Raw genomic sequence first — 11,221 nt, 5'->3', positions numbered from 1 at the left:
AGGGAGCTTTACTCTGTATCTAACCCCGTGCTGTACCTGTCCTGGGAGTGTTTGATGGGGGACGGTGTAGAGGGAGCTTTACTCTGTATCTAACCCCGTGCTGTACCTGTCCTGGGAGTGTTTGACGGGGACGCTGTAGAGGGAGATTTACTCTTTATCTAACCCCGTGCTGTTCCTGTCCTGGCAGTGATTGACGTGGACAGTGTAGAGGGAGCTTTACTCTGTATCTAACCCCGTGCTGTACCTGTCCTCAGTGTTTGATGGGGACAGTGTAGATGGATCTTTACTCTGCATCTAACAACGTGCTGTACCTGTGCTGGGAGTGTTTGAAGGGGACGGTGTTGAGGTAGCTTTACTCTGCAACTAACCCCGTGCTTTTCCTGTCCTGGGTGTGTTTGATGGGCACGGTGTAGAGGGAGCTTTACTCTATATCTAACCCCGTGCTGTACCTGTCCTGGGAGTGTTTATTGGGACAGTGTAGATGGAGCTTTACTCTGTACCTATGGTTGTTCCCCGAATCCTTCAGCTGCCTGGGCCCGAAACTGCAAAAAACTCTCGCTGAACCTCTCCGCCTATCTATCTATCTATCTCTCTCTTTCTCTCCCTCTGCCTCAATTTCTCTGTTTCTCTCTCCTCCTTTAAGATGCTACTTGTACCGATCTCTGTGTCTGAGCTTTTGGTTTCCTGTCCCTAATATCTCCCTGTGTGACTCGGTCTTCGATTCTCTTTGATAAGCCTCCTGTACCGTGAGCTGGGATGTGAAACGAGGGATATAAACGAGTAACGTGGTTGTTGTTTCTCTCAATAAGGGAGGTAGATACGTCACCATTGTCTGTTCCGTGCAGTAACACGGGTTGCTCAACATGGGCCAATCTTTACTTCTCTATTCCAGGTAAAACTGGGCAGGAAACAGCTGGAGGAAGAAGCTCAATAACTTCAACACATCTTGGCATCGCCTGCTTCATTGTCTTAATCATCAGTTTGGCTATTGCAATAGGGCTGGGAGTCCAAGGTAGGAAGTTGAACCTCACACTGAACCTGTTACAGAGAGTGAACGGAGGTTATACTGAGCTCCTTTATTTTCTCACCCTCTGTCCGTAAGCAGGGGTGTTTTCATGTTGGAAATAGGCTGTGGTGCGTTTACCCAAACCCTCAGTTTGTGAGGTCAGACTTTAAAGGGAGAAGCAGCAACATCTCTCTAGGTTTAAATCAGCAGCGTAGTTTATTCATACATTCAAACCCTCTCACACTAACACTGATATATTCCACACCCCTCACTGTAACACTCTGATATATCCCACACCCCTCACTGTAACACTCTGATATATCCCACACTCCTCACTGTAACACTCTGATATCTCCCACACCCATCACTGTAACACTCTGATATCTCCCACACCTATCACTGTAACACTCTGATATATCCCACAACCCTCATTGTAACACTCTGATATCTCCCACACCCCTCACTGTAACACTCTGATATATCCCACACCCCTCATTGTAACACTGTGATATATCCCACACCCCTCACTATAACACCTCTGATATATTAGGCACCTCTCACTGTAACACTCTGATATCTCCCACACCGCTCATTGTAACACTCTGATATCTCCCACACCCCTCATTGTAACACTGTGATATATCCCACACCCCTCACTGTAACACTCTGATATATACCACACCCCTCACTGTAATACTCTGATATAACACACACCCCAAACAGTAACAATGTGATATGTCCCATTCCCCTCACTGTCACACATTTATATATCCGATTCTCCTCAGTGTAACACTCTGATATGTCCTACACCATTCTCCCTAATATTCTAATGTATCCCACACCCCTCACTGTAACACGATGATATATACCATATCTCTCACTGCAATACTCAGATATATCCCAAATCCCTCACAGTAACACTCTGATATATCCCACACCCCTCACAGTAACACTCTGATATAACCCACACCCCTAACTATAACAATCTAATATGTCCCACACCTCTCACTGTAACACTCTGATGTATCCCACACCCCTCACAGTAACACTCTGATATACCCACACCCCTCACAGTAACACTCTGATATATCCCACACCCCTCACTGTAACACTCTGATATATCCCACACGCCTCACTGTAACACTCTGATATATCGCACTCCCCTCACTGTAACACTGATATATCCCACTCCCCTCACTGTAACACACTGATATATCCCACACCCCTCACTGTAACACCCTGATATATCCCACACCCCTCACTGTAACACTCTGATATATCCCACACCCCTCACTGTAACACTCTGATATATCCCACACCCCTCACTGTAATACCCTGATATATCCCACACCCCTCACTGTAACACCCTGATATATCCCACACACCTCACTGTAACACTCTGACATATCCCACACCCCTCACTGTAACACTCTGATATATCCCACACCCCTCACTGTAACACTCTGACATATCCCACACCCCTCACTGTAACACTCTGATATATCCCACACCCCTCACTGTAACACTCTGATATATCCCACAAACCTCACCTCGAGACGGGCTGTATGGGCCTCCTCCTGATTCTTTGTAACAGGGTTGAGAGGGGCTGAATGGCCCCTTCCTGTTGCTGTGTAACTGGATCAAGAGGGGCTGAACGACCTCCTCCTGTTCCTAATGTTTCGATGTATTTCCCTGAATTAAGTCTTTACAATTTTGCAGTCTCTCTGTCCGAGCGGTTGGAAAGTTCGTAATCATCATTGCTTTGAATTCTTAACAAAGAAAGTTAACTGGGACTCGGCAAACCTACAACGTGAATCCCAAAATTCACACCTCATCATCATAAATACAGAACAGGAACAGGTGAGAATGACAGACGCATCTGTCAGAATGAGATAGAGAGAAAATATCCCTCTGCACCGTCCCCATCAAACACTCCCAGGACAGGCACAGCACGGGGTTAGATACAGAGTAAAGCTCCCTCTACACTGTCCCCATCAAACACTCCCAGGACAGGGACAGCACGGGATTAGATACAGAGTAAAGCTCCCTCTACACCGTCCCCATCAAACACTCCCAGGACAGGTACAGCACGTGGTGAGATACAGAGTAAAGCTCCCTCTACACTGTCCCCATCAAACACTCCCAGGACAGGTACAGCACGGGGTTAGATACAGAGTAAAGCTCCCTCTACACTGTCCCCATCAAACACTCCCATGGTAGGTACAGCACGGGGTTAGATACAGAATAAAGCTCCCTCTACATGAACGAGGGATCCAGCAGTCGATGAGCTGAGACCGGGGTGGTTCTGGGCGATGTTACGGAGTTGGGAAGAGGCCGTCTTGGTGACGATGTGGATATGAGGTGGGAATCCCATTTCCAGGTTATACATGACCCCAGGGTTGTGAACAGTCTGAGTCAGACTCAGGGAGTTCCCAGGATGAAGTCAGTAACTCGGGAATGGATTTTGGAACAGAGACGGAAAAAAACAGCTTCAGTCTTCCTGATATTTAATCAGAGGGAATTAAATGTTTGAGTATGTTTGAGTGTGTGTGTGTGTGTGCATGCACGCACGGTGGGTCGGGGTGTGTGTATGTGCCTCTGTGTGTGTGTATGTCTGTGCATGTACATCTGTGTTTCTTTGTTTCTGTGTGTGCGCATTTGTGCTTGTGGGCATGTGTGTGTGCAAGTGTGTGTGCATGTGTTTGTGTGTGTGCAACTGTGTGTGCATGTGTTTGTGTGTGTGAATGTGTGTGTGTGTGAATGTGTATGTGTGTGTATGCGTGTGAGTTTGTGAGTGTTTGTATGTGTGAGAGAGAGCTTTAGAGTGTGTGTGTGGTCCAGAGTGTGACATTATGAACACTCCTTCCCCGGGTTTTAAATGTAAATAAACTAACCCAAGATGATCATAATGTGAGTTTGCTGTGAGTGATTAGTAAAGTGGATCAGACACACTGAGGGTTTGGGAAAACAAACCACAACACACTTCACAAAGAATTCAAAACACCTTCTGCGTACAGACAGTTGTTGAGAGACAGAAGTACAGTTTGCCTGTCCCTCTCCTGTCCAGAACAGTTCGTTCTGAGGAACCTACCAACACAGACATGTGTATAAGATCTCCAACTTTGTAATACTGCTCCCAAATTCTCAATTCCTTCATACACCAACCTACGTACTTTTGCTGTAACCATTCCTCTCCCGACGCTCTGTTATGACACAGCAGATGATGTGTGCCAGGCGGATCAAATCCACGAGGGAATCCTGATCATGTGGTCACAACTGTTTTGCAATTTATATTTTAATTCGAGATGCCTGCCCTGAATTCAGTAATAATAAGTCCACCAAGACTCTAGAGATTTTTTTTACTAACCTAAATTAAACATTCATTAACAAATGAAATGATTGTAAGCACATACACGGGTCGACACATTACTACTATAATAACTCCAAAAAGCCCCTAATTAATCGAGCTTCCAGCTACACCCCCATTAAGGCAACAGGAAAAATCAATTAGACTTTCAAACAGATCCAGGCAAATCATGACAATACGCTGGACAGTAGAATCCAAAGTGTGTTTTTCCCAGCTTCAGTTTCTGTAGACAGCAGCTTAATGCTGGAGGCTTTTCACACTTCTGGGAGATCTTGCAATGCCTTTCTCTGTGACACACAGCTTCTTCTCCTTTATACACGTTTCTCCCTTTTAATGTAAATCCCATTGTTCCCAAAAGTCTTTGGATCTTTACCTTTCTCATAATATAAATCTCTTTATGGTGCTAATACTATCAGTAACCATAGGGAAAAATAAACACACTGTTTGGCCTCGCTTCTCTGGCAAGGCATGCACATCTCTTTGAAATTCAAACTACTCTTATTTATCTAAAAATGCAAATTCTCCTCACCGCACATTCTAAAACTTCAGCCATGTTTACCTATTTTAAACCGAGCTTCTTTTCATGAATCTCAGCCTCCAGACCAGCTGTCTCCAAGCCGATTAAACACAGAAAAACGATCCAAACCCCACTTTGCACCTACTTTTACAATAAATCACAATAACATTCTGAGAATGATTATACTTCCATAACAGCTCTTTGCCGGTGTCTCTGAGTTTTTATTTATTAGTTCATGGGTTGTGGACACCCCTGGCTTGGCCAGCATTTATGCCCATCCCTAATCGCACTTGCTCAGAGGGCATTTAAGGGTCAACCTCATTGCTGTGGGTTTGATGGGGGTGGTCTGCATCTCGAAACTTACAAATTACAAAAATGGGTTGTAACAGTTGTTTCAAGTTTCCGTCTGGGATTTGAATTTGAAGCCCTCGGCCTTTACCCTTGGCTGTGACATAATAAAGTTACATTCAGATCAGACATGGTCTTACTGAATGGTGGGGCAGGCACAACGGGCTGAATGGCCTCCTGCTGCTCCTGGTTCCTATGCTCACATGTTCGTATGGATGCACCTACGCTCACTGCCTGGTCAGTGAAGGCAAGATCTGACTTCAATGCTCACCAGGAGGACCAATAGGAAGAATAACCTTCCACTTTGGAATAAAATGACAAGTGATATTTGCTCCCAGGTTATTGGTTAGTGTTTCCAGGAGGGTTCAGAGGGTCATTCAGTGTATGTGTGTGTGTGTGTCAGTGTGAGTGTGTGTGTCAGATTGTGTGTGCATGTGAGTGTGTGTCAGTGTCTGAGTGTGTGTGTGTGTGTGTGAGTGAATGTGTGTGTGTGTGTCAGTGTCTGTGTGTGTGTGTGTGTGTGGGTGTGGGTGTATGTGCGTGTGAGTGTGTGTCAGTGTTTGTGTGTGTGAGTGTGTGTGTGTGTGTCAGTGTCTGTGTGTGTGTGTGTGTGTGAGTGTATGAGTGTGAGTGTGTGAGAGTGTGTGGGTGTGTGTGCATGTGAGTGTGTGTCAGTGTCTGAGTGTGTGAGTGTGTGTGTGTATAGACCTTTTCCAGTTATAACAAGCAGTCGAGATGCTTGTGAAATGATTTTGAATTCTGCCGATGTTCCCTGAAGCCAGGTTGGCTCTCCCTGTGCTTGGCAAAAATGTAAAGCCTTCATCAGCTGCTGTACATGGTTAACTGAACCAGTTTGTCACACAGATCTCAGAGGAAGTGGCATTATAAAAAGGAACAAAGTAGAAACAGTTTTGAGGAAGTTTACGCCTTGGCATCGAGTCTGAGGAAAGACTGAGACACATCTGAGAGAGAGAGAGAAGGAGACAGGACAGGAACGGAGGAGAGAGACCCCCTCCGACACAAACCATGGAGCAGGACACCGACTACATGAACATGAGACACATCAAAAACAACACAACAGACCCCAGTGAACGTAAGTTAAACTGCTCGACAGAGGGATAGAATGAGAGAATTAAAGAGAGGGACAACGAGATAGAGAGAGACAGAGAGAGGTGGAGATGGAGAAACAGCGAGAGAAATAGAGCAAGAATGAGAGAGAGGTCAACAAGAGTGAGAGAGAGAGAGAAAGGGAGAGTGAGAGAGACACAGATGCATAGAGAGCGAGAGGGGAAAACAGATAGAGAGAATACGAGAGACAGAGAGTCAGAAAATGAGATAGAGTGTTTGATAAAGATAGTACAGGGAAAGCTTTACTCTGTATCTAACCCCATGCTGTACCTGTCCTGGGAGTGTTTGATGGGGACAGTGTAGTGGGAACTTAACTCTGTATCTAACCCCGTACTGTACCTGTCCTGGGAGTGTTTGACGGGGACAGTGTAGTGGGAACTTTACTCTGTATCTAACCCCATGCTGTACCTGTCCTGGGAGTGTTTGATGGGGACAGTGTAGAGGGAGCTTTACTCTGTATCTAACCCCGTGCTGTCCCTGTCCTGGGAATGTTTGATGGGGACAGTGTAGAGTGAGCTTTACTCTGTATCTAACCCCGTGCTGTACCTGTCCTGGGAGTGTTTGGTGGGGACAGTGTGGTGGGACCTTTACTCTGTATCTAACCCCGTGCTGTACCTGTCCTGGGAGTGTTTGATGGGGACAGTGTAGTGGGAACTTTACTCTGTATCTATGTTTATCCCCGGAAGCCTTCAGCTGCCTGGGCCCTGAGCTGCAGAGAAATCTCACTGAACCTCTCCTCCGAAATATATGTCTCTCACTCACTCTGTCTCTCTTTATTTCTCTCTCTCTGTCTCCCTCTTTATCCGTCTCTCTCTATCTGTCTGTGTCTCTCTCGCTACCCTCCTTAAGACTCTCCTTGTACCAATCTCTGTGTCTGAGCTTTTGGTTTCCTGTCCCTAATATCTCCCTGTGTGACTCGGTGTTCGATTCTCTTTGATAAGCCTCCTGTACCGTGCGCTGGGATGTGAAACGAGGGATATAAACGAGTAACGTGGTTGTTGTTTCTCTCGATAAGGGAGGTAGATACGTCACCATTGTCTGTTCAGTGCAGTTACACAGGCTGCTCAACATGGGCCAATCTTTACTTCTCTATTCCAGGTAAAACTGGGCAGGAAACAGCTGGAGGAAGAAGCTCAATAACTTCAACACATCTCGACATCGCCTGCCTCATTGTCTTAATCATCAGTTTGGCTATTGCGATAGGGCTAAGAGTCCAAGGTAGGAAACTGAACCTCACACTCAAACTGTTACAGACAGTGAACGGAGGCAATACTGAACTCCTTTATTTTCTCACCCTCTGTCCGTAAGCAGGGGTGTTTTCATGTTGGAAATAGGCTGTGGTGTATTTACCCAAACCCTCAGTTTGTGAGGTCAGACTTTAAAGGGAGAAGCAGCAACATCTCTCTAGATTTAAATCAGCAGCGTAGTTTATTCATATTTTCAAACCCTCTCACACTAACAGATATATTCCACACCCCTCACTGTAACACCCTGATATATCCCACACCCCTCACTAGAACACCTCTGATATATTAAGCACCCATCACTGTAACAACTCTGATATATCCCACATCCCTCACTATAACAACTCTGATATATCCCACACCCCTCACTGTAACACTCTGATATATCCCACACCCCTCACTGTAACACTGATATATCCCACATCCCTCACTGTAACACCCTGATATATCCCACATACCTCACTGTAACACTCTGATATATCCCACACCTCTCACTGTAACACCCTGATATATCCCACACCCCTCACTGTAACACTCTGATATATCCCACACCCCTCACTGTAACACTCTGATATATCCCACACCCCTCACTGTAACACTCTGATATATCCCGCACCCTCACTGTAAAACCCTGATATATCCCACACCCCTCACTGTAACACTCTGATATATCCCACACCCCTCACTGTAACACTCTGATATATCCCACACCCCTCACTGTAACACTCTGATATATCCCACACCCCTCACTGTAACACCCTGATATATCCCACATCCACATCACTCACTCCAGCTCTGCTGTGACATAGACAGGTGTCGGAGTGGGCAGGTAGGGGATTGACAAATTTTGACACAGAGAAGTGTGAAGTGATTGATTTTGGCTGGAAGAATATGTAGAGTCAGGTTCAATCGAGGCATTCAAGGGGGCATTGGATGGTTATTTGAACAGATACAATGTGCAGGGGTACAGGGGGGAAAAGGCAAGGTGATGGCACTGGGTCCTAATGCTCATTTGGAGAGCCGGTGCAGACACGATGGGCCAAATGGCCTCCTTCTGTGCGCTTCAGACCCTGTGGTTCTTTGATCCTGTGAGTTCTGTGACCCTGTGATTCTCTCAGTCCTACAGATGGACAAGAACATGACGGGGCTGAACGGAAAGATCCAGAACATGTCCGAGACCCTTGAAAAGACGCGTCGGAACCTCAGATCCATCTGCACCATTCTCCGAAACTGCTCGGGTGAGTTGGTGCTGAATGGGCCTCCACCTGCTCCCATGTAACAGGCTTGAGAGGGGCTGAATGGCCTCCTCCTGTTCCTGTGTAACAGGTTCGAGAGGGGCCGAATGGGCTCCTCCTGTTCCTGTGTCACAGGCTCGAGAGGGGCTGAATTGGCCTACTCCTGTTCCTGTGTAACAAGCTCGAGAGGGGCTGAATGGCCTCCTCCTTTTCCTAATGTCCCGATGTATTTCTCTGAACGAAGTCTTTAAAAATTTGCAGAGTCTCCCTGTCCTAGCGGTTGGAAGGTTCATAATCATCATTGCTATAGATTGTCAATGGAGAGCAAGGAGTGGAACTCGGCAAAACTACAATGTGAATCCCTAAATTCACACCTCATCATCATAAATACAGAACAGGAACAGGTGAGAATGACAGACGCATCTGTCAGAATGAGATAGAGTGAGAGAATATCCCTCTGCAACGTCCCCATCAAACACTCCCAGGACAGGTACAGCACGGGGTTAGACACAGAGTAAAGCTCCCTCTACACTGTCCCCATCAAACACTCCCAGGACACGTACAGCACGGGATTAGATACAGAGTAAAGCTCCCTCTACACCGTCCCCATCAAACACTCCCAGGACAGGCACAGCACGGGGTTAGATACAGATTAAAGCTCACTCTACACCGTCCCCATCAAACACTCCCAGGACAGGTACAGCACGGGGTTAGATACAGAGTAAAGCTCCCTCTACACCGTCCCCATCAAACACTCCCAGGACAGGTACAGCACGGGATTAGACACAGAGTAAAGCTCCCTCCATTCTGTCCCCATCAAACACTCCCAGGACAGGTACAGCACGGGGTTAGATACAGAGTAAAGCTCCCTCTACACTGTCCCCATCAAACACTCCCAGGACAGGTACAGCACGGGGTTAGATACAGAGTAAAGCTCCCTCTACACTGTCCCCATCAAACACTCCCAGGACAGGTACAGCACGGGGTTAGATACAGAGTAAAGCTCACTCTACAGCGTCCCCATCAAACACTCCCAGGACAGGGACAGCACGGGGTTAGATACAGAGTAAAGCCCCCTCTACACCGTCCCCATCAAACACTCCCAGGACAGGTACAGCACGGGGTTAGATACAGAGTAAAGCTCCCTCTACACCGTCCCCATCAAACACTCCCATGGTAGGTACAGCACGGGGTTAGATATAGAATAAAGCTCCCTCTACATGAACGAGGGATCCAGCAGTCGATGAGCTGAGACCGGGGTGGTTCTGGGCGATGTTACGGAGTTGGGAAGAGGCCGTCTTGGTGACGATGTGGATATGAGGTGGGAATCCCATTTCCAGGTTATACATGACCCCAGGGTTGTGAACAGTCTGAGTCAGACTCAGGGAGTTCCCAGGATGAAGTCAGTAACTCGGGAATGGATTTTGGAACAGAGACGGAAAAAAACAGCTTCAGTCTTCCTGATATTTAATCAGAGGGAATTAAATGTTTGAGTATGTTTGAGTGTGTGTGTGTGTGTGCATGCACGCACGGTGGGTCGGGGTGTGTGTATGTGCCTCTGTGTGTGTGTATGTCTGTGCATGTACATCTGTGTTTCTTTGTTTCTGTGTGTGCGCATTTGTGCTTGTGGGCATGTGTGTGTGCAAGTGTGTGTGCATGTGTTTGTGTGTGTGCAACTGTGTGTGCATGTGTTTGTGTGTGTGAATGTGTGTGTGTGTGAATGTGTATGTGTGTGTATGCGTGTGAGTTTGTGAGTGTTTGTATGTGTGAGAGAGAGCTTTAGAGTGTGTGTGTGGTCCAGAGTGTGACATTATGAACACTCCTTCCCCGGGTTTTAAATGTAAATAAACTAACCCAAGATGATCATAATGTGAGTTTGCTGTGAGTGATTAGTAAAGTGGATCAGACACACTGAGGGTTTGGGAAAACAAACCACAACACACTTCACAAAGAATTCAAAACACCTTCTGCGTACGGACAGTTGTTGAGAGACAGAAGTACAGTTTGCCTGTCCCTCTCCTGTCCAGAACAGTTCGTTCTGAGGAACCTACCAACACAGACATGTGTATAAGATCTCCAACTTTGTAATACTGCTCCCAAATTCTCAATTCCTTCATACACCAACCTACGTACTTTTGCTGTAACCATTCCTCTCCCGACGCTCTGTTATGACACAGCAGATGATGTGTGCCAGGCGGATCAAATCCACGAGGGAATCCTGATCATGTGGTCACAACTGTTTTGCAATTTATATTTTAATTCGAGATGCCTGCCCTGAATTCAGTAATAATAAGTCCACCAAGACTCTAGAGATTTTTTTTACTAACCTAAATTAAACATTCATTAACAAATGAAATGATTGTAAGCACATACACG

The sequence above is a fragment of the Cetorhinus maximus genome, unplaced genomic scaffold, assembly GCF_964194155.1.
Source record: "Cetorhinus maximus unplaced genomic scaffold, sCetMax3.hap1.1 HAP1_SCAFFOLD_1567, whole genome shotgun sequence".
Taxonomy (NCBI): domain Eukaryota; kingdom Metazoa; phylum Chordata; class Chondrichthyes; order Lamniformes; family Cetorhinidae; genus Cetorhinus; species Cetorhinus maximus.
Note: the sequence above shows the minus strand (reverse complement) of the source record.